General features: G+C 39.9%; 1 long non-coding RNA gene across 1 annotated transcript in view; it reads left to right on the top strand.

The window, feature by feature from the left end:
- Positions 1 to 555: 555 nt before the first annotated feature.
- LOC137503007 (uncharacterized) overlaps positions 556 to 25,152 on the top strand; it is a 652,903-nt gene continuing 628,306 nt past the window's right edge. The window contains exon 1 of the long non-coding RNA XR_011018984.1: positions 556 to 614. This is a non-coding gene — a long non-coding RNA (uncharacterized lncRNA). The remainder of the gene's footprint in view (positions 615 to 25,152) is intronic.

Here is a 25,152-nt window from a genome sequence, read left to right as displayed (position 1 = left end):
ATACCTATGTGTAAATCAATGTGAAACAGAAGTTCGCATACTGGCAGTGCAAAATCAATACTATTAACATTTAAGGGTACTTGATTAAACTGTTCACATATTCTAACCAGTGGTAAATTTCTTTGAATAAGGGATATGGAAGTCCACTGTAGAATCGTTTCAGGGTACTCATATTAGTTAACTTTATACTGACGTTCACCCTAGCAAGTACATCGCTATTATATATTACATCATTTATTATTTTATATAGAAATACTTGCTGATTTACTTCTCTTCGATTAATAACAGTGGAGAATTTAAATTCCATAAGTAAGTCTTTATAAAAGGCTTTTCCGTTTAGAGCCGAACGTTTATAACTTCCACAGTAGATTACATTTAATTACGCTACACTACGAAATATTAGGGAATACTTATTAGTAATTTTGATCTGTATCACAAAAATGCTGCTGTAATTGGGATAAAAATCTTGTGACATGAAAAAAAAGTTAAATTAAACTGTTACATAGTAATTGAAAATAACATAGGTTATATAATGACGAAACTTTTTCTCTTTCAGGACAATCTGTCGGTGGATAAACCTTGTCACCACGTCCGGTACTTCATCAGGCGCAGGGGTAAGTAGTGCATTTCACTGTACTCTCATCACGACGAATTTCGCGAATTATTGGTAATACAAACAAACCTGACTGCCCACTGAAGTTCCTTCTTGACACAAAATACGTGAACATTATGACAAAAATATGTATACATAATGCACCGATGACTTACGAATAAAAAAAGCACAAAATATAAAAATGGCTTAAATGTTTAGACAACATTTTTCTACCATCAACTATTTAAAATTAATAACCTAAAAATTAAGAACGGTTCGAATAAACTGTTTCTCAACTTCTGACTTTGATAAGGAAAAGAAGACCATGTATGAACCTCACATAAACTTTTCCCTTCAGTGATATAATCTAAGGGAGACTGTTGTTACCATTCTCTTCGTTGGTACGAGGGGTAAAATTCCAAAATCAATCGTAAACTGGCGGCAAAAACAGAGATTGTACACAAACTCCAAGATGAAATCGTGACGTGTATTATTAGATATTCTGTCTGGATAAGGCGACACCATTTGTACGGCGTGCTAAGTAGGTAATTTGTAGCAGTTTGTACCAGTGTAATTGTTATCTTTAACTACGTGTATTTTTGTAGAGAAAACTGATTATGTGCTATTCTGTGTTTTTTGGCAAATCCAAATATCTTGGCTCAGATACATGAAGAAATAAATAATAATAATCATACAACAACATGTAAATGCATTTCAAAATCCAGCTAGTTGAAAACTTTGTCATAATGTAAATCTTTAGTGCTTCATTGAATGTTTACAAGCTAAGGAAAAAATATGCATTAGCAATGACTGGATAATGAAAAATCGTTTACTTGTTTTAATTTAACGTGATCAGCATTTATAAATTTCTAGAATTCTAGAAATTCTTTGATGTCTGTAGTATATTTAGTTCGTATTATAAAGAAGAAACTCTAGATATTAGTAATGATTATAATAAATGAACACTCTCTCAACATTTTCTGTTCATCCGTCATTGGAACAGAAGAGCATTCAATGCTGTCACTTGACTCTCCTCAGAGACGTTGTAGTTACTATTACATCCACAGTTCTTCTTACAAGGAAGCAGGCATGCCCTTCCTTCTGAGGATTATAAATATATAATTACGGACACGAAATTTACTTGAGACTACTCGTGACAGCGCATCTGCAGACGTCCGCTCATGCAGAGTAATGCAGATACAGTACCTGATTACCTCTGGTAGAACGGCTATGCATTATTAATACAGGGGGCTTTGTTACTGCTGCCTGCGTCATCCTCTCTGCCGTGGTACATGCTCTACTGCACCGCATTGGGGATGTTCTTAAAGATTCTAAAATCTTACTTCACCTCGACAGACATCTTCTTTAGGAGGATCCACAGGGATACAATATCATCCTTACGATATATTTTTTCATTACCTCGGTTTATGGATAAATACTGTCTCTGTGAATTTTTCTACCTGGTTATTTGAGTTACTAAAGTGTATTATAAATTCTTGAATAAGATTTATACCTTCTTTCAACTTTAGGACACATATCTCCTCTTGTTATGAGAAGCTATGTTCAAATCTTATCTCTGCAGATTGACCTTTTTTCTTTACAGATTGTAGAAAATTCTTCTTTCTCGATATCTATTCCCGATTACCTTCAGAATCTCAAATACCTTCGTCCAATCAAAATTATCGAATGCCTTTTGTAGATCTAATGAACGCAGGTATTAAAGTCCAACATGAGAGTAACGCAGTCACTGGCAGCAGGTAAGAAAATGTCACCTGTGCTCAATAAGACTATGTCCTTTCGAGGGTGTTTTGCCTTACCTTCATCTTGTGCGCTATATTATGATCAACCCCTAATCAGCGAGGTATTTTAAATTACGTAGTGAAATTCGTTAGTCTGCCGGAACTAATTTTGAATAAATAAATTTATAAGCTACCTGAAATAAAACTTACGGTAACAGAATTATACTCGAAAAAGAAACAATTTAATTAAAATAGGATGACATGTTTCGTTATTGAAGGAACATCATCAGATTCTATCAAATCACACGTAAATATTTATGTTTATTCTATTATAAATACAGCGTGACCCAAAAGTCTATTAACATTCGACGAGGCAATACTTCACACGGAATATTGGACGTAAAGATGTAATAATTGACACACATTATTGGCATGAAATGGGGGTTTATTGACACTAAAATAAGGTACACAAAATGAGCAACAGATGGCGCTTCATACGATACAAAACAATAATTACCATAAAAATCCAGGTTTAGTAAAGACGATGTTCCTTATAACGCATGCTCAGCATGTCGGCCGTCATTCATCAGCAATGAACAACACTGTACAGCATATCCGTAGGTATGGTGAGAAATTGCTGTTCTTTTAGCATCCTTAATGAGGTCGGACGAACGCAGTAGAGTTGGACTTCAGGTAACCCCACAACGAATATGCATACAGATTGAGGTCGGGGGGAACGGGGAAGCCAAGCATGAAATGCCGAGATTGCAGGCGCATCTGACGCCCTATCTCACGACAGCTCGTTTTATACCACACACGGACCCCATAGGTGTCACTAACGTGATGCTGTCCAGCGCCATCTATTGGCCTGCTTGTGCACTCGTTGTTGGTGTCAATAAAACCACATGTCTTGTCAAGCATGTATGGCCATTTGTACCTGACGTGTTGCTGTCCAGCGCCATCTGTTGGTCATTGTTAGTACTTTATTTTGGTGTCAATAAACCCCATGTCCCGCCAAACATGCCTGCCAGGTATTACCCCTCTACCTCCAATATTCCGTGAAGTATTGACACGTCAAGTGTTAACGGACTTTTGGGTCATCCTGTAATTTGGAACTTGAAATCTGGAACTTATCTTAATTGTGTCCTACTTTGTCTCTGCTCCAGCTTTTACTACGAGGTTCCAGATTTCAAGTTCCTAAGGGGGTGTCAAAAATAACCGGAATGATTTTATTCTAGCAAAATACTGGCTACCTTTATATAAATCTTTTTCAGACCTTCAAAGTATTCTCTCTAAGACACAATACAACAGCTCCAGGGTTCACTCCACTGTTCAAAACACTCCCCGAAGCCTATTCTTGATGCTCTGTTGAATATACCCGAAATTGCATTGTTTACTTCTTGATCACTTTGAAATTGACGACCCAGGTAGATGTCGCATGGTCCTAGGTCCGGTAAATAAGGAGGATGTGGCATCACCTCGATGTCCAATTCTGTTACTGTGCCTCGTGTCTTGATTTCCCGGTGTCCTGCTGCAGGATCAATCCCGTTTGAGTAAAGTTTGGTCTTTTATCATTCCAGCAATCTGATCAATGGTTAAACGGAGTTCTTTCCAAAACATGACATCAGCTGTCTTCACTTTAATGTCGGTTTTCGAAGTTGAGGGTCTTCTGGGGCGTGGAGTATCCTCGAGATCAGTTTTACCCTCCTTAAAGCGTTTATGCCACTCAAAGCTTGCGTCATTCCAATGGCTTCCTCTCCGTAAGCTTGTTACAACATTCCACTGTTTGTGTTGGACTTTTGTCCAGGAGGACACAAAATCTACTTGAAGCGCGCTCCTTCAACTTGAGATCCATGTTGAGTACAACGAACACGGCCACCTTCCTCAGCTGCTACCCTGCAAATAGAGTTGGGTCGTTCATGAACTAACTAGTTCATTTGAACGACTCTATTATTTGAACTGGTATGAGTTCATTCAAATAATTTGAAAGGGTTGTTCACGCGAGCATACAGCATATTAGAGGACGAAGACCTAAGCAAGCACCATCTATTGTAAAATGTACGTACTAGGTCGCGCCTCGTTCATTTGAACAACTTCGTTCATTGAACTAAGTGCCGCGAGAGCTGTTCCCATGAAGGCAGCACAAATGAATTACCTCGTTCATTAGAACGACAAATAAGCTTGCACACGAATGGCCAATAGGGTGCTGTGTTAATGGTCACGTGACGGAACATCTCTCACACTTCTCAACTGGGAGACAAGGAGTTATACAAAATTAGAAAGATTATCTGTCTCTCCGTCTCTCGCAGATACCATTTCTTCACTTAGGCAGACTGGCGGCGGCATTGTGTAGCTGTTTTCTGTTCGTGCTCATAATGAACTAACTCACTCATTTGAACGAAGTGTCGCGAGGGCTGTTTCTATGACATCACCTCATGAACTACCTCGTTCATTTGAACTAGTTCATTTCAACGACTCAAGACTATGAACGGTACCTAATGAACTAGTTCCAGCAAATGAACTAACTGGACCCATCCCTAGCTGCAAGTGAGAAGCCTGGGGCGGGAGACGTGTTTCGCACTGTATCACTCAAGGTCAGACCTTTCCAGTACAACCACCTCTAAACTCCAGCGCGGCATTATTGAAAGACAAAAAATCCTGTTATTTTTCTGATACCCCTTCGTACATAAACAGAAATAAACTTAAATATTTATACCTACATATCTGAGTGTACTTTGATAGAACCTGATGATGTCCTTTCACGAACGAAACACTTCATTCCATTTTCATTAATTTGTTTCTTTTTCAAATTTTCTCTTTCATGTAGTTTATAAATTTATTACTCAAAATTAGTTTCGGCACACTGAAGACCATAACAGTTACAAATTAACTCAGTAGAAGAGAGAGCTTCAGATATCATAAATGATATAGGAAAGATGCGACACTTAACGCATTGTGCCACGAATGGAAGTTATTTAAATCCAGTCAACAGGGAGGATAAATATTTACCCAGCAGAATAACACAGCTTCCTTCAATCCCAATTGTAGGAGAGAAATTCTCACTGAAATTGTATGTTTTCCTTTTCTAACACAGTCCCGTTATTTGCTTCCATCTCTGGAGCAGCGAGAGGAGCAGACTGGAAGTCTCCGCCTGACTTCAATAAAATTAAATTCCACGTCGTAATAAGTCAGAGCTCTTAAAAATGTTCACTGCCGTTCTGCTACACTCAAATGCAATTACAGAGGAAGTGACACGTCCAAAGAATTATGACACTAATAATTGGTCTGGCAGCCAAAATGTCAACGTCAGACATCACTCGGCTGCTTTTGCTGCCAGGCAGGAACGGACGTGCCCAATACTCCACTCATACGACTGTATAAGAATATATAATATACTAGATACATTTTGTACATAATAAGGTGCAGGAGAATTTATATATTACACCCTTCTCTACATCGTATTTCCTATGTTTATGTTCTCTAAAATAATGAGGAAGGTGGAAGTATACGACAGTGTAGTAACTCACTACACTGAATTTCAAACAAAGTGAACGACGGGTGCGCTATGAGAATAAAGAGACCTGTGCAAGGGATGGTTAGGCATTGGAAGGTTAGAATGAAAACTTGCTGAAGCGACTAACACGTATATTCTGTCCCGGATAACAATTTTGTTATGAGAGTTGCATAAACATTAGGGGCCAAACATATTAGAACCCCTAGAACAGAGGTGCTCACGCTGGGAATTTCGTGCCGCGGGCACACTGCACTGCAAGCGCGCTTTTTTTTTTACCTAAATCTGAGAGCTAGTTCGAGGTCTATTCAGCCTACGTGATTACAGTTGAGGACCTATCTGACGGTGAGATAGCCGCCCGCGTTCTAGAAAGCCGAGAATAACTGCCGAGAGGATTCGTCGTCCGACGAAACGGATTTTCCGCAAGAAAGATACAATAAGTTTTAAGTTTTAAGCTCTCACTGAAGCACACCTTCTGCTGAATATAATGAGCAACTTATAGCTAAGATCCCACTGGCCCTTATTCTAAGCTTAAATAACAAGTTTTATGAAAATCCATCAAATCATCCTCCGGTAACGTTCTAACAGACAAGCAGACAGATATAAAACGAACTCGGCATAATTTGTCCGGCCCGATAAAGAAACCAAATACCGGGTTACTATTCACGAAGTACAGATAAGGAAGACTCTTTTTGACATAAATACGTTTTGCAAGGCTGAGTGGCTCAGACGGTTGAGGCGCTGGCCTTCTGACACCAACTTGGCAGGTTCGATCCTGGCTCAGTCCTGTGGTATTTGAAGGTGTTCAAATACGTCAGCATCGTGCCGGTAGATTTACTGGCACATTCAATAACTCCTACGGGACTAAATTCTGACACCTCGGCGTCTACGAAAACCGCAAAAGTAGTTAGTGGGACGTAAAGCAAAGAACAGTATTATTATTATTATTATTATTATTATTATTATTATTATTATTACATAAGTATGTTTTATGGATAGGGGTCATCCGAAAATTTGTGTGACGTAAAGCGACAAAATGTGTGGCGGAAATGTAACCATAGCAACCGTGCAGGCTGTGTCTTATCAGCCGTTGATGGATGGCCATGACCGGGTGACGTATTTACGATCATTTGGTTTCCGCAAAGGGAAAGGTGGTTTCTTTTTTGTATATAAATAAATAAATGTAGGTAGGTGTGATAATATTGTTGCGATGGGAATTGAAGTTTCTGATTTTTTATAATGGATTGTTTACTGGAGTCACGAGGTAAGCAGTTACTTAAATAGAACTGATACGAGATGAGCAGTTTTATAATTTAAAAAACAATGCTATTTAATGGGTTTAGTTTCGTGGGAGATATTATAATAACCTTTGTGTTAATTATTTTTAAGTATCAATCCCTAATACATTATGGATGTCGAGACATGAAGGGGGTATATAAGGATGAAAACATATGAGACCCGATGTTCCTTGTTCACTACAGGAGACTATATCAGTTCTAAGCTGCTCCACTGACACCCAGCATGCGTCATGCTGTTCCAAGGGAGCACCATTAATCTGGGCGTGACATCATTGTTAATGAGGTCAATTATAATCGTCCGATGATCCCGCTAATTTGTGACAAATAGCAGGAAGTAATGTTCCGATAGACCAGTAATCCTGTCTTGATGGGTGTCTTGCTCTAATTCCAGTAGTGAACACATACAATTTTATCATTTACACTGTTCTGTCCTTCAAGTTTTAAAAAATTCATCCTGATATAGTGAGCAATACAGCCCTGTCCTTGGAAAAACCTTATCTGGAAAAGTAAATTAATAATAATTTTATTGGATTTAAGTGCCATTAACTACTCTTTCAAGGGTTCTGGAGACGCCGAGGTGCCTGAATTTAGTCCCGCAGGAGTTCTTTTATGTGCCAGCACAATTTCTGGCACGAGACGGAGGTATTTCAGCACCTTCAAATACCAAAGGACTGAGCCAGGATCGAACCTGCCAAGTTGGGGTCAGAAGGCAAGCGCTCTACCATCTGAGCCACTCAGTCCGGAAAAAATGTAAATTAAGGGTGCTGTGCCGGGGGGCACGGCCGCAAGTTTTGACGTAAAGTACGTCCTAGGAGAAGGAGTTGTCGAAATAAAATACCTAGCCATTTGGAGTTTGAAAAGTTAATGGTGAATTTGTATTTGCTAATTTCTAAAAGGGTTACACAATTTCAAGGCTCTGACCTACAAATCATATTCCACCACTGGGGAAAAGGTGTGTTCGGCTGGGCCACCTTAACTTCGAAATAAGACAATTGACACTCGTCACACTCGTCATTGGTGATTTAGCGTCGTCAATGTTGGACACAAACCCGAGGCCATCGCAATCAGGTAACCAGTATTCAACATCTATCTGCTTCGTGACGTCATTGCTGTGTGCCAGAACACTGCCTTCTATACACAGTAGGTATAAATGGCGCCGTTTCCACTGTGTTTGTTTTCCGTTTCTTCTACATCAGAACAAAGCCCCCTACACAAGGTAACGTCACCGAAGGCAGCGGATTTTTTTCTCATAATAAATATCTTATGAATATTTATGACGATAAGATTGTGTGCTAAATGAGCGACCATTTTATACGTGTCGCTATCTCATGACTTAGCATGGGAATATTGTGTGCTGGATGAGCTGCCATACTGTTGGACGTAGATCACGATACAATATATATTTTAGGTTTATTATTATTATTAATGTTAAAGAAAAGAGCAACTAAATACATGTACAGATCTGTGCCAAAGACTTACCAACGTAACTCACATTTTAGTCATTTTACAGGAGGGAGTTAAAATTCAGTTGAAGAGAATTTTTGCTGTAGTGTGACTTTCGCAGTAAATGTTCATCAGTGTTCTTGATATATTTTCTGTAGTTTTATGACATAACACATGCAATCATGTAATTTACATTGAAAATGATTAGTTTTTATTATCATAAAAATAAAATGACAATGGGCGTACGTTTATATGGCTTTAAACTTCATAAAATGTGACTTACGTTTGTTTGGCTGTCGGGTGCAGAAATAACATGGTAGCCTCAGTTAAAATGGGAAGAATAAGATGGTTAGGACATGTACAATGATGGAAGAAGGCTCTAACTGGACATCCAGGTAGTCGCCCCGTGTGAGCTGCCTGGTTGAGGTCGAGGCGATCTTGAGAGCTATTGGCACGGCGTAGATGTGCAAAGTCTATTAGAAATCTGTGATCAAGGAGGCCAAGATTCTCACAGTATCGTAGCCCTACGCAGTAAGTAAGTAAATAACTTCCTTTCACTTACAGATTTTAAGGGACGCCAGATATTTCATGCCGATAAAGATAAATCGCGCCGATTCACCCCTAAATGCTATCGACTTCAGCCATTATGTTTCACACAGTCTTTGAAACACAAGAATTGTGTCTCAAGAAATGCGTCTCTATGATCGCCCTGCTAAAGTCTACAATGCCAGGTGATATGAATGTAAACGAGGCGTTTGGAGAAAGAGCACACTATCGTTTACTTCACCGAGGATAGTTTTCAGCAATATATGGAGGTAACTATTTTTCTTTCCACACTAGCTGAAGCACATTCTCCATAAAAGCGGAACGAGTAATGCACGGAGAGGTTCAAATCGGAGAGTTAACTACAGTACCTGAAGTTATAGGGCTGGTAATAAAATCAGATGGTTACCTTTCTGAGATACGCGGCAAATGCCTTGCTTTTGTGCAGGGTGTAAAGTACGGAGGGGATATATTACGGTTACTCCACACTATTACAATCAATGAATTTATGGGGAACGTCGGGACAATGAGGAGAACAATTCAACCGGAAGAATAGGCTGTGGGAAAAGTCAGGATATTTATAATAATATTTTTCTTGACCTTAACCTCCATGGCTCAGAAGGCAGCGCACCGTCTGGGTTCCGTACTTCAAATCCCGGTCACTCCATATGAGATTTGTGCTGGACAAAGCAGAGGTGGGGAAGAATTTTCTCCGGGTACCCCTTTTTTCCCTGACATCTTTCATTCCATCATCACTCTTCAATATCATTTCATCTGTCGTTAATCACTGTACCAGAGGAGTGCCACAAGCTTGGGTAGCCGGCACAAGTCCTACCTTCGCCGCTACATGGCGCTTCATTCTTTCCATTCCTGACCCGGTCAAATTACTGTCGATTTCATTTTTCATGATCTTATTCTCGGTATTTTTGGGTTCGATAAGCGCCATTCTTATTCCTTTTGGATATTCCTCTTGACCCGAGCAAGTCTTACGATGATGACTTATGGTCTCAATCACTCTCTACATCAAGGAAAGCATCAAACTCGTGACAGTGAAAATTTGTCACAGAGGTTCTTGTCAGGTTATTCGTAACAACTGTGAGATATATTGAATTCGTCTATAGTTTGGGATCTGTATTTCGACCAGTGATTGTTATAAAAGCATGGAAGTTTTAAAATGGAAATTGTTTCTAGACAATTCGTGTGATTACAGTGTGTACCAAGAGTCTGGACATCACGTGTTGCATAATCGCTACCATCTTGAGGCACTATCAATTTGTGTAACTCCGGACCTTGCGGTGTTAAAAAGTCGTTGGAGGTGTCATTCGTTTCGTGGCAGTGAGTTCTACAAGAATTCGGTAAAATATCAAGTAGAAAATATTTCGTAAAACTGTGGTGAGAAGAAGTCTGAAGTACTTCATTGTCTCATAAAATTTCGTGACAATGAACGGCTTCAAAATGTCAATAACAAAAGACAGATTCGAGAGGATGTGAGCGGCTTCGAAACACGGTGTCACATATCCTACACTGTGATCCTAGTCATTTGTTCGGATACCCTTTAAGCAAGAATTCGTGGATTGTTTTGCTCCCATGTGTGAACACTCTGAACTGAAATGTGTAGAAGACAAGATGGAGACTTTCTGTTCACTTGTAATTTGGTACTAATACAGGGTTTTGGGTTACTATACCGGAACAAATATGTAGGTTAAGATATCAAAATATATTGTGTTTATTTTAGTTTTTGAAACTTAATTGCATACCCACCATAAAGCACGTATGAAATATTATGCCCGCAATAACGGACATCAAATATTTTGCAAACCGTAAGACATCTCATCATGAAACTGGGTGAAGTGGCTAATTACAAACTAAGTATCAGTGACAAGTGCAAATTATTTCTTTAAGGAAAAATTCACGACAGAATGGCTAATTCGGAAACGTCAAAAATCACCAATTTCAAGTGTCCAAAGGCTTATCGTGATAGCGTCAAAGTGAAGGCGGCTGACTTACGTGCGCACCGGCCGAGCAGATGGACTTTGCTTCACATATCACATTCCGACTTTATCCAGAAAATGTTTTAAAATCAAGAAATAATATTTCAAACAGTTAGTGACTAGGGAGTCATCCTTATTTCGACAACGCCTGTCCCGCAGTACGTCAAAAAGTGAGACCAAAACCCCAACGCAGTCTAGTTTGGATGTTTTGAAAAAAATAAGCCTACTAATAAGGGATAAAATAAGGGCGCAGAACATGAAAAGTGAACCATTTCTCGAAGCGGTACGACCGGACTGGTTGATTTTTATGCTGTTTTGTATCTGTGGCTTTCTCTGTTTAATGATAGGCAGGCTATGTTTTGAGACGGAGCAGATGGAAACTATGCTTCTAGTATTGTTTCGAGTTTCATATTGGTTGAAACCGAAGGTTTCTATGTGTCTACGTCGCAAGACATACTTCAACTGCATTATTCAACTACGCCTGGGGAAAAGATGTACTTATTGATTATTGTCTAAATACTCACACACCACACATAACACTATCCTCCACCACAGTAACACGCAGTTACCTACACATGGCAGATGCCGCCCACCCTCATCGGAGGGTCTGCCTTACAAGGGCTGCACTCGGCTAGTAATAGCCACACGAAATTTTTATTGTCTAAATGTGCTGTGGCTATCAGAGGAAACAGTAGTTGTCTTCTCTCCTTGATTTTTGATTTCCTGGGGGAATAAACCCGTTCGCACTGTAATCCATTCAGCAAGAATATTCAGCCTGGGGAGGCCACAACCCGCGCTAAAACATCGAAAACATAGGTGTCCTTTCACTGGAATGGTTAGGAGTTAAGCCGGCAACTTGCCCGTCGCCGCTGTTAAGTGGTTACGCATACCTTCCAGGCGTTCTCAGTGGTGATACGAATTGACGTTTCTCCCACCAGATAACATGTAACAAAGGCAAGCTCCGCCTGCTGCCATGTATTGATGGTGCAGTATTGTTTTAATCTGCCTTTTGGCACAGACCAGAGTAAAATGCAGCTTCCACTGAAGTCTCAGTCTCATTTATGGCTTTGGCAATATGGAAGCTGGTGAGGTATGAATGGTAGAGAGTAATGACATCCAAAGCACAACCAGTGCATCTGATTGTTATGAGAGCTGTCCCTTATATGGTCAGTTGTGTAGGAATAGCACTTTTTGGTCAGTGAGGAAAGCAATGACAAACTACCTCACCCCTCATCTTGCCTAGTAGGCCTAATTTTGGCACTGCGAAGGGTTTCTGTGGTTTCCATGTTACCGCATAACCACTGGTGGTGCTGTTTCAGGACCGAGCCAACCTTTGGGCCGATGCACAGACAGACAGACAGACAGACAGACAGACAGACAGACAGACAGACAGACAGACAGACAGACAGACAGACAGACAGACAGACAGACAGACAGACAGACAGACAGACAGACAGACAGACAGACAGACAGACAGACAGACAGACAGACAGACAGACAGACAGACAGACAGACAGACAGACAGACAGACAGACAGACAGACAGACAGACAGACAGACAGACAGACAGACAGACAGACAGACAGACAGACAGACAGACAGACAGACAGACAGACAGACAGACAGACAGACAGACAGACAGACAGACAGACAGACAGACAGACAGACAGACAGACAGACAGACAGACAGACAGACAGACAGACAGACAGACAGACAGACAGACAGACAGACAGACAGACAGACAGACAGACAGACAGACAGACAGACAGACAGACAGACAGACAGACAGACAGACAGACAGACAGACAGACAGACAGACAGACAGACAGACAGACAGACAGACAGACAGAGACAGACAGACAGAGCGAGTGTAGTAAACCACACACGTTTTCTTACAGCCTGTGTACTTTCTACCCGTATTCCTTCTCCCGACTGGTGATTTCTACAACAGCAAGGTCCAGTACGTGGCTGAGATATCAAAGCGGGATGTAAAGCAAAACAAAGCTTTAAGAAAGAGAAGAATATCATTTGCATCTCATGGTCGTGTTCGTCTCGACATTCTAAGAAAAAGGAAGACTTTTAATTTTATTTTATATACAAAATAGAACCAAACACTTACGCAAAGACCGAGTAATTCAACGAGTAATTTATTATACATGCTGTTGCTGTGAAATGTACAAAATACATGTGTACAGAGTGAAGGGCCACGGACTAATACATATTTTATTAACTCGGAGCATTAAGCAGCCAGACAAACATTTCAATTCGAAGGGAATATTTTTGCGATTATACACACTGTGTGCGTCCTCCTTTTTTCTGGAATGATTTATTTATTAATACTGTCCACAACAGATACTTCAATTACGGTAACCTCCACAAATATAGATATAAATCCTAACTAAAAAAACAACAAGAAATACAAACAAATATACAAAAAAGCTGCATTAAATGCAAGATATCAATATTAAGTAGTATATACATCATTATATAGACCGTTATGCCTTTCAGCGTTCAGTCGCCACGGCCCTGATAATTTACCACAATCCTCTATTTGCATCTAGTGCTGTGGTCTCATTTAGTTCTATATCTCTCATCTTAAATCGTTAAAAACTGAATCTAACCATCATAGTCTTGGTCTAGCTCTAATTCTCTTAACCTATCCTCCTCCATTCGCCTCACATAACCCCACAACCTAAGCCGATTTATGCGTACAGCTTCATCCATGGAGTCCATTAATAAATTAGACTTTATCTCCTCATTCTGAATACCCTCCTGCCACTGTTCCCATCTGACTGTACAAGCAATCATTCTCGCTACTTTCATGCCTGTTACTTCTAACTCATGAATAAGACATCCTGAATACACCCAGCTTTCACTTCCTTAAAGCAAAGTTGTCTGTAAACAGACCGATGTAAAGATAATTTCGTCCGGGAGTTGACTTCCTTCTTACAGAACACCGTTGATCGCAACTGTGAGCTCACTGTATTATCATTACTGCACCTTGATTCAATCTCACTTAATATGCTACCTTCATGGAAGAACACATATTCTAAGTACTTCAAATTAACTATCTGTTCCAGATTTTTATCACCAATCTGACATTCAATTCTGTTAAATTTCATACCTACTGGCATCAATTTAGTCTTTGAAAGGCTGATTTTCATACCATACTCATTGCACCTATTTTCAAGTTACAAGATATAGACTGCAGGCTTTGGGCGCAGTCTGCCATTAAGACCAAGTCGTCAGCATAGGTCAGACCGGTTACTATATTTCCACCTAACTGAATCCCTCCCTGCCACTTCATACCTTTCAGCAGATTATCCATGTAAACTACGAACAACAAAGGTGAAGGATTACAGCCTTGTCTAACCGCTGTAAGTACCCTGAACCAAGAACTCATTCTACCATCATTTCTCACTGCAGCCCAATTGTGAACATAAATGCCTTTGATTGATTTTAATTACCTACCCTTAATCCCATTCCCCCAGTATTGTGAACATCCTTTCTCTCGGTACCCTGCTATATGCTTTCTCTAGATCTACGAAACATAAACACAACTGCCTATTCCTCTCGTAGCATTTTTCAAATACTTGGCACAAACTGAAAATCTGATCCTGACAGCCCCTTTGTGGTCTGAATGCATACTATTTGTACAATATTGTATAATAGTTTATTAAGGTGACTAAATAGTGCATTATCGAATTCTTTCTGGCATCATAACTTAGAGCTCAATTTATGAATAATTTCTAAAGACCGTTCAATTAATATTCATTCATTCATTCATTCATTCATTCATTCATTCATTGATTTACTCATTCACAGATACGACGATCTGTGGGCCACGGTGACACAATCTACCTGCCCTTCTCTTTGCGCTTTCGCCAGATATTAAGTCTTTGGCTGGTTCTTTCTCTTTCTTCCGGGGAGATTTTCAGTGGCTTGACCAGTATCTTGTCGGGTACGTCTCTCACTTCCACAACTTTTTTTTCTTTCAAAATCCTGTTCTGTCCTGTATCTCTTCCTCCTTGACACTCACTTCTGCTAGGTAATTTTGCATCTAAGTTATCCACTTTCCTAGTAGAAACAATTTCTATTTCCCGACCTCTCTTGATCCATGGTATTAATGCGTCCATGAAAAGTCAGTCTTCTGTTCCTGATCGTCATCGTAATTTTTCCGATGGCTTTACAGAACTCCTGGTTCGATCTAAACCGGAATAAATACCACTTAACCAACCTGATACCTCTCGTAATACTTTTCTTTAAAATCAACATGTATTCCCGATCAAACTCTTAAATATTTCACACACATTCTCATTAGTGCTGATTTCTTGTGAAATAATGAAGTACTTAAAACGGATGTTGTACTCGTAAATTAGACTCTTTCGACATTTAAGTCGAATTGTTCCAGAAAGTGACATTATCATGCTGTTAGACGCTAGAATGGATAGCGGATAATATTTTTAGTTTTCGGTTTCATTTGCTTCCTGAGAGCGATAGAAACGTTAAGTCCACCATCATTTTACTTTTACGGCAATAAAATAATAGTCTAAAGTGTAAATTATATTAATGAATGTGTCACTGATAAAAAATTACACTGCCGGGCTGTGTGGCTCAGACGGTTAAGGCGCTGGCCTTCTAACCCCAACTTGGCAGGTTCGATCCTGGCTCAGTCCGGTGGTATTTGAAGGTGCTCAAATACGACAGCCCCGTGTCGGTAGATTTACTGGCACGTAAAAGAACTCCTGCGGGACTAAATTCCGGCACCTCGGCGTCTCCGAAGACCTTAAGAAGTAGTTAGTGGGACGTAAAGCAAGTAACATTACTATTATTATTATTATTATTATTATTATTATTATTATTATTATTATTATTATTATTACAAATTACACTAAATATATCAAGAACAATGAGGAACATTTATTGCTCTACAACTGACTTTTCTTCTCTCTCCTGTAAAATGACTAAAATGTGACTTACGTTGGTTTAGCTCTCAGGTACAGAATGTACAGACCTGCCGGCAGTGAGATTCGAACTCACTATCTCTCGAACGTAAACTGACAGCTACGTTACCCAAACATTATTATTATTATTATTATTATTATTATTATTATTATTATTATTATTATTATTATTATTATTATTATTATTATTATTGTACCTCCGTTCATTTAAAGTGAGCGCCTTTTAGAAGGCCATCTGTCATATGAACAGGGAAACTTATCTCCGAAGTAGTTTCGAACTTTGTCTTCAGATGTCTTTTATGTCGACTTATATGTCCCCTCTGGTCAGAGGATAGACAATTAATTTTCAAGAGAATTTTGGTATTCATAAATTTCCTAAACTAAATTCTTTGTAGATTTTTTGGTGTTCTAATGTTACCATCACTTCTATCTCTTCCCTCCTTCTTAAAGTTTTAGCCAATCAAAATTTTGGGGTATTTATTAAATTAACCAATCAAAGTTGTGGGTGTGTACAGGGCTTCAGCCCAGACAGTTCTGGAACCTCCCTCTCCGCTATAAAAGTTGATCCCGTTTGGGCCATGTCGTCTTTCCATCGCTCCAGTCAAGAGGTTTAGAGTGTGTTCGTAGAAGAGGCAGGAGGCCCACCAGCTCAAGGTAATGGCAGACATCTTTTAATCATGTGATTGTCTCAGAAAGCTAACTTGAGGGGAGGTTTAAAAATCCTTTCGTAATGTAAAATGTCAAATATGTTATTCTAACTTATGGATTCAAAGAGTGTGAACCCTCTTTCAACTTGGTATTGGGGTGACTGCGATTTTGTAACGTTTGAAATGTATCTCCTCTTTTGGACTTAATATTTTTCTCCTTCTATCCACCTCTGTAATATAGGCTTAGCCTCTATAACTTCGGGCCATAAGTCCACATAGGGATTTTAAGGATTTTCATGTGTATTTAAGAGGAGGGCAACTGTTCACCTCCTAGTATTTTTAGGTTACGGCCGATAACTTAAACCTTTATTTTGACCACTAAGGCCATGTATAATGGGCACTTATTGCCTCTATAAAAAATTAACTATGTACTTAGACTATCGAGCGAGTAAAACAATGACTGTATTTGAGCTAAGGTAAAAGGCTAGATTGGAATATGTTTTGGAGAGCAGTCTCCTAAGCAAACACGCTCTTTCGAATGTTGTAAATTATGGAACACAGTTTCCTTACTTGTAACTGATTGTAGCAGTAGGGCTCTTTGTAATAGTGTAACGTTGGAGCTACCTGACTCATCTCTTAAAAATCATTATAGGACCAATGACCTTCGATGTTAGCCCCTTAAAACAACAAGCATCAAAAATCATTATGTTTATTGTACCTGCTTGTTCTTAGATCTCCAATAATTATTGTTGTAAGAGCTGAAGAGCTTCCCTTCTGTCTATCCAACTGTTATTTGTTATTGTTTAACAAAGTTTAAAACCTGGAAAGAGAGAAAAAACAAGGAATGAAATACAATTTCAAATTTTAGAATTTTCAATTAAGTTTTGATGTTTTCTCTGTCCACCCACTCACGCCCCTACTTTCTTACACCTCTGTAAACCACGGAAATTCCGTACCAATAATAATAATGATAATAATAATTATAATTGATTATATTTGTAATTATTATTATTATTATTATTATTATTATTATTATTATTATTATATGCGAACAAGGCCATTAGGACTACGCAAAGTACTTAGAGGCGTGAATTTGCTTTCCTCCCTGCCCACACTTTTTTTATTCTTTTACTGTGGGCTTTCTTTCTGTCTTCAGACCAGGTTGTTCCAGTCATCTTCTTTGGTTTTTCGTCTTGGAAAATATGCTATTTGTGAATTTTGGATCTGAATATTACCCAGTTCTTGTCATTTGCTGGTGTAATTCCTGCCTGTATTGGTATTGTCCGCTGGTGAGTTATTATTATTAATATTATTATTATTAATGTTAAAGAAGAGAGAAAATAAATACATGTACAGACCTGTAGCTGAGGAGTAAACCAACCTAAGTCACATTTTACAGGAGAGAGAAGAAACGTCAGTTGAAGAGCTATAAGGGTTCATCATTCTTCTTGGTATATTTTGTAAAATTTTGATCATTGATACATTCACTAATATATTTTACCCATATAACTATTATTTTATTGCCATAAAAATAAAATGACAGTGGACTTAGGATTATATCGCTCTAAGTTCCATAAAATGTGATTACGTTGGTTTAGCTGTAACGTACAGAAATATTACGGCCATTCCTTCAGTAGCGTTTCTGGTAATACATATGTCACTATTGATGTGCTTACTGTAAAGGAAAGAGAACTGTAAACCATTCAATTCACTGTTACAATATTAATCTAAAAATGGAAACAGAAATGTCCAACGAACTAGTCAACTGCTGTTAAAATGGGGCTGGCGAGCCAATGTCAAAACTCTCCCTAGTGGAGAATATGTGAGAGCGGGGATCGTATAAAATGTTTAGAAGTCTCGTTCACTGTACCTTTTACTGTCTTAGTTACAGTCACACTTATAATCTAACGGGTTTTTAACTTACAAACCTTCGCTGGATATAGTTATGTTTGGAAAGGGATTTTTTTTTTGCTATTTGCTTTACGTCGCACCGACACAGATAGGTCTTATGGCGACGACGGGACAGGAAAGGGCTAGGAGTGGGAAGGAAGCGTCCGTGGCCTTAATTAAGGTACAGACCCAGCATTTGCTTGGTGTGAAAATGGGAAACCACGGAAAACCATTTTCAGGGCTGCCGACAGTGGGGTTCGAACCTACTATCTCCCGAATACTGGATACTGGCCGCACTTCAGCGACTGCAGCTATCGAGCTCGATGCACAACAAACTAGGAGATGACGTGAAAAGGAGACAATTCTGGGTAAACGATTTACCGATGATCAAGTTCTAGTCGCTGGAAGTGTAATTGTCCTGTCGAGAATTCTAAATTAGCAAGCGAATGTCTATGGAATGATAATGAATGTCGGTAAAACAGAGAAATGTCGTTCAGCAAATATATGGCGAGACACTGCTCCAGGTAGCACAATTCAAGAACCAGGGGCAGATAATCAGATAAAATATACAATGCTATCTTGAGATTAGGACTCGAGTAGCTATGGCAAGGCAAGCATTCTGTAACTAGAAATCCCTATTATATGGAAGTGCAATATCCCTATGCTATGTACACGGGTAAGGAAGGCAAAGCAACTAAGTGTATCATAATTAGGGAATATAACTGTACATGAACCCAGTAAGATCAGTTAATTCAGAAACAGGGGATTGCCAATTGCAAGTTGATATCACATAGTTCTATTCTTTATGTATAAAGAAAGCACTGAAATTTGGCCTGTATTTTCGCTGCATCACATAACTCTCAATCATCTGTTTACTCTACAGAGTGTCGATATGTTGCCTTGGCCTGCTCGATCCCACGATCTGTCCCCAATCGAGAACGTATGGGACGTAATTGTACGACAACTCCAGCGTCATCCACAACCGAAATTAACCGTCCCTGTATTGACCTACCAAGTGCAACAGGCCCGATTAACATCTGTCGGGATAGACTGTAGCTAAGATTTTCATGGCCGTTGTCAACTTCATAAGGTTGACGGGAGAAGTCGTTCCTGGTTTCAAGCACCTAACGTTTCACCGTCGACTACTTCGGTGTACACAAGAGCTCTGTTGTCTTCCATATCTGTGACGATCTGTAGCCAACATGCAAGAAGAAAATTTCTTACAATATCGAGATGAGCGCTTTTCACAACTGGCGACGTACAACATGACATAATGTCGTCGCCGTCAGTTTACACTAGTCAGTCACGACATCTTTCAGCTTTGTAAACTCTGCAACTCCCTTGCCCCACCCATATTTAAGCAAACCTTCTCACCTAGCCAATAGCCGTAGCCGTCTTGAAACACCGGATCCCGTGAGATCTCCGAAGTTAAGCAACATTGGGCGTGGTCAGGAGTTGGATGGGTTGCCACGCGCTGTTGGTGTGGGGTAAGGGAATGGAGGAGCGGAAAGGAACTGGCCACCCTACCGCAAGTAAACTCCGGCTCAGGAATACCTCTGCGGAGGTTCGGACCTGCCTTCGGGCAGAACAAAAAAAAACTCACCTAGACCCATTGCAAAGTGGCTTCAAGATGAGACACGTCACTGCAAAAAAAAAAAAAAAAACCTCTTCAAAGTAACTGAGGATATAAGACATGCAATAGACCAAAGACTTTCATTGATTTCTGTTGCACATTTGAATCTATTCCAAGCTCTATTAAACAGATGAAATCATACTACTTCGACGAACACATCTACTTCGAAAATCGCAAGCATCGATTTATAAACCTTGATAAAAACCTCTCACTGGCTAACCTGGAATGCAGGCACCCCTCAGGGCTGTGTTTTAGGCCCTTTTCTCTTTATTATGTACATAAACAGCATTTCGTCGAATTTAAAGAACTGCAGCTACCATCCTTACGCGGACGACTTACAAATATACCGTGACTGTAACAACTCTGATTTACTTCAAGCGATTAGAGACATAAACGCCGACCTTCGGCGACTTAATACTTACTCACTGAAAAATTCCCTCCTCATTAACCCCTCCAAGCAATCATTATTGGTTCGCAAAAATTGTTGACTACACTAAGAAACGAAACTACTACTCCTGTTAACTGAATGGCAGAGTTATTCCATTCAGCCAAACTGTGCGATATCTTGGAGTGACAACGAACGAAACTTTAAATTGATCTGAACGTATTAAAAGTGTTTGTAAAAAGAAACACGGGCGTAAAAATATCAAAACACCAAGAAGGAGTTGTGCCAGATTAAAGAACCATGGTAGGCGTGATTATACACCTGAAAGATGTCGTTGATTCAAATTTCCCGCGAATCGCATTAGCTTGGTGCTATTAGAGGGCCCATGACCTTCCTCATCAGGTTTGCTTTAAATACTGGCTGTATTGTGCGAGAGCGTTAGTTACCCGTGGGATTGGACGGAGTGAGTGGGTCAAGAAATCCTTTACGACGACGAAGAGGCCAGTATCAACAGCTCACTGCGGTTGAACGAGGCCGTATAATAGGACTACGTGAAGGTGGATTTCCTTCCACGGTATCGCAGAACGACTTGGCATGAATGTCTCCACTGTGCATGCGGGCTGGCAGCAGTGGTCACGAGAAGGTACGATCGCAAGAAGGCCGGGCTCCGGACGTCCCCGTGGCACCATCGAGAGGGAGACCGCCGTATTCGGCGTATGGCTGTGGCGCAGCGGACTGCGTCTGCAGCAGCAATTCGATCGGCAGTTGGCATCGCAGTGACGCAACAAACTGTTCGAAATCAATTACTTGAAGGACAGCTCCTAGCCAGACGCCCAGGGGCGTGTATTCCCGAATCACCGCCGCCTGCGACTTCAGTGGTGCCAAGCGAGAGCTCATTGGAGGATGGAGTGGAGGTCCGATGTGTTTTCCGATGAAAGCCGGTTCTGCCTTGGCGCCAGTGATCGCCGCGTGTTGGTTAGAAAGAGGCCATGTGAGAGCCTGCATTCCACTTGTCTGCGGCATTCCACTAGACCTGAAGATCTGAGGAGCAATTTCCTATGGCAGCAGGAGCACTCTCGTGGTTATCCCACGCACCCTGACTGTAGATGTGTACGTTCGTCTGGTGATTCGACCTGAACAGCATTCCTGGGGGTGTTTTCCAACATGATAATGCACGTCCCCATGCCGCTGTTGTAACCCAACTTGCTCTACAGAGTGTCGATCGAGCACGTATGGGACATAATTGGACGTTAACTCCAGCGTCATCCACAATCGGCAGTTACCGTCCCTGTATTGACCGACCAAGTGCATCAGGTATGGAACACCATCCCACAAGCTGACATCCGGAACCTGTACGACACAATGCATACCTGCATTCAACAGTCAGGCGATTATACCGGTTATTAATCGGCCAGCATGGCACAGGTTTCCTCGCGGGGATATTAACCTCTAGTCTTGTACCTTTAATCAATTAAATATATTGCCTCGACAAATATACTGCCAACAACATCGTATTCTACATTTCTTATTTCATAGTGTTTGGATATTTTTTTCCACTAGTGTATTTTCGACGTTTCATTCATTCTCTTTTGCCGTATAATTGATAGTCAACGCATACAATCACAAGTGCTTCCCATTCTCGACTGTGACGTTTTTCTCCTGGACACAACAGAGGAGCAGACATTAAAACTTCAGCGAACAAGCGAGCGCTAACTGTTGCCTTACATTTATTTACATCCTGAGTTATGATAGACGTGCCGCCCCCATACTATCACGCTGTTTCATGGCTGAAACCTGTTAAACGACAGACGTATCAAATGCTATTAATAACGGCGTATGGCTGTGGCCCACTTGCGATGTTTTCTCATGATCTTACAAACACCCAGCCCCCGTGGCAGACGAATTAACCAAGTATGGTTAAAATCCCCAAAAAGGCCGGGAATCGGACCCGGGAACCCATGGAACAAACGCCAGGAAGCCAACCATTTAGCCATGCAACCGTACGTATCACATGAAGCTACACTGAGTGCTCACTGAAGGCTGACCACTACACTTTATTACATGACCTCCTTTCACAGCAGTAATACTTGCTCTGGTTATTCCTGTTCAGCGTTGCGACGGGCTCCCGACTTTGGAATTTCAGCCTGCCAGTGTGAGAAATACCACCTCATTACTCAAATTTAAGGCTGCGTGCCGAGACTACCTACTGAATGTAGCTGACTAATTTGTATGACTGGATGAGTGAATGACTGTGAGTTAGAAAAGCGTAAAGTATTATTGCATAGATCACCTATCTATATAAAATTAGAGTTGTTTCTGTACATTGCTCAGAATTTAAAAAGAATGGTATTTCTGTCTCGGAAGAGACCACAGTAGGAAAGAAATATACTTTTAAATTTTCCGTCATCCATCTATCTATCTGTCTGCCTGTATATATGTACGAGCAACACGAGAAAACGGCTGAAGATAACTTAATGAATATCGGTACGTAAAGTCAGGAAATGAGCCATTGCAATATAGGCTATAAATCATTGCATTCATGCTGAGTGAAATGGTAGTACAGGGGAAGGCCTAAAATGTAATTGTCAAATATTTATGTTATTAGTGGTCCTATCGCAAAATTCTACATAAGTAGAGTCATATAGAATTCAATTTCCGATCATTTCTGTGTTATATATTTTTACCGTACCGGCTGTGATAACAGAGATATTCATGAATTTTGTATCTTTGTTGCTAAACTAGAATTCTGTATACAAAGTGTAATTCCGTAGCGAAGCACGGGTACAGCAGCTAGTTTACTATTATGTATCTTAAGCTCTGTTCCCATTGATGTACAACTACTTAACCATCTTCAAAGGGATAATAAATAAATAAATAAATAAATAAATAAATAAATAAATAAATAAATAAATAAATAAATAAATAAATAAATAAATAAATAAATAAATAAATAAATAAATAAATAAATAAATAAATATATTTTTCCTTGTGAAACTATACTCTTTGTTTATTTACAAAATGATATAATTCGAACAGGGTTTTCTACTGTTGACATTGGTGCTTCACGTCAGTTTGAAAGCCTAAGAAGATAGAAGACTTCATCCAGCAGAGCGTTATCCGGAAACGAGCCCATAACGCTGGAGGCATTTCCTCGCTGGATAAGCGATTGCTATCCGCTGCCTCAGGAATTCCGTTGAAGAGGAGTCTCCAGTAATTGCAGATAATTGTTTGCCAATATCTGAATCAAGATTTTTAGCCTCTTGACACCACGTCTACATCGTTTCGTCTGCGATTGCCACGAAGATGTTATTGTCCGTCACTGTTCTGTATTTCGTAATTTTACGATTGAGTTTCTTGAATGTTATTTATGTAACTAAGTTAATTAAATACAATCACATTAACCGAAATATTTTAAAAAACAACAGTTTGCCTTTATATATTGAAGGTGGACATCGGTACATAGACGCACGGAGATAAACCGTGTATGGAGAATAGACAGAGAGAGAGAGAGAGAGAGAGAAAAGGAAGCAGAAACAAATCGTACAACATGTACCATCTAGGAAACGATCTAATGAGAAGACCATATGGTCTGATACTTGTTAGGATGATGATGGTGAATTCAAATGCGCAGGAATAATATTAATTTCTCTTCTTCTTGTTTCGTTGAGGCCCCTTGAACCACGTGGTTCCTAACTATGGTGAGTATAGTCTACTATTCCTTCATCTTTGCACTGTGGGTTGCTTTCCTCTCCTGAGAACACTTCACGCCCACTCCAGTACGCATTGCTTTAGGTGGATGTGACTGGAGAGCGTCGGATGTTCTGATCAGCATTCTAAATTTATAGCTGTGGAATACATCCTTGGGATCAGTTATTAATAATGCCAGGTCTTGTAGAACCAGTTTCATCCATTTTTCTCCTTCCCTGCAGAAATGGTGTTGGAGATTCTTGAGGTCAGTCCCTTGTTGTCCATTCTGGCTATGTGACCGTAGAAGTTAAGTCTTCTATTTCTCATAGCTAATGTTATGCTTTTTAAATGTTGGTAAAGCTAGTTGTTATGCCTAATCCTCTATTCAAATCCTTCTTTAATGGGGCTATAATTTTTCTAAAGATTTTTCGTTTTTTCAGTTCCAGATTTCTGTGTAATCATTCTGAGGCGTACAGTACCAAAGGTCTTACTACGGTTTCAGAGTGTCGAAGTTTGATGCGAAGAGAAAGGGATTTGGACTTGTAAATTTTCTTACAGAGATAAAAAGCTCTTTCCAGTTTGGTACAATTGGCTTTCATGGCTAGATCCTCACTAACGTTCGAGGTTATCCATTCTCCGAGCTATTCGTCTTCTTCTTCTTCTTCTTGCGTTACGGCCTCTGTAGGACCACGGACAGCTCCTTCATGGATTGCATTTTCTTCTTCTCCTCCCAGAACCTTTTCATCCTTTCTCTTCTTCTCTCCCGCTCTTCTTATAAGATATTCAGAATCCTCTTCTCTTGTCTACTCCACCGGTGACTCTCAATCCT

This window comes from Anabrus simplex, chromosome 14 (assembly GCF_040414725.1).
Source record: "Anabrus simplex isolate iqAnaSimp1 chromosome 14, ASM4041472v1, whole genome shotgun sequence".
Classification (NCBI taxonomy): Eukaryota; Metazoa; Arthropoda; class Insecta; order Orthoptera; family Tettigoniidae; genus Anabrus; species Anabrus simplex.
This window is presented reverse-complemented; position numbering and strand designations above follow the sequence as displayed.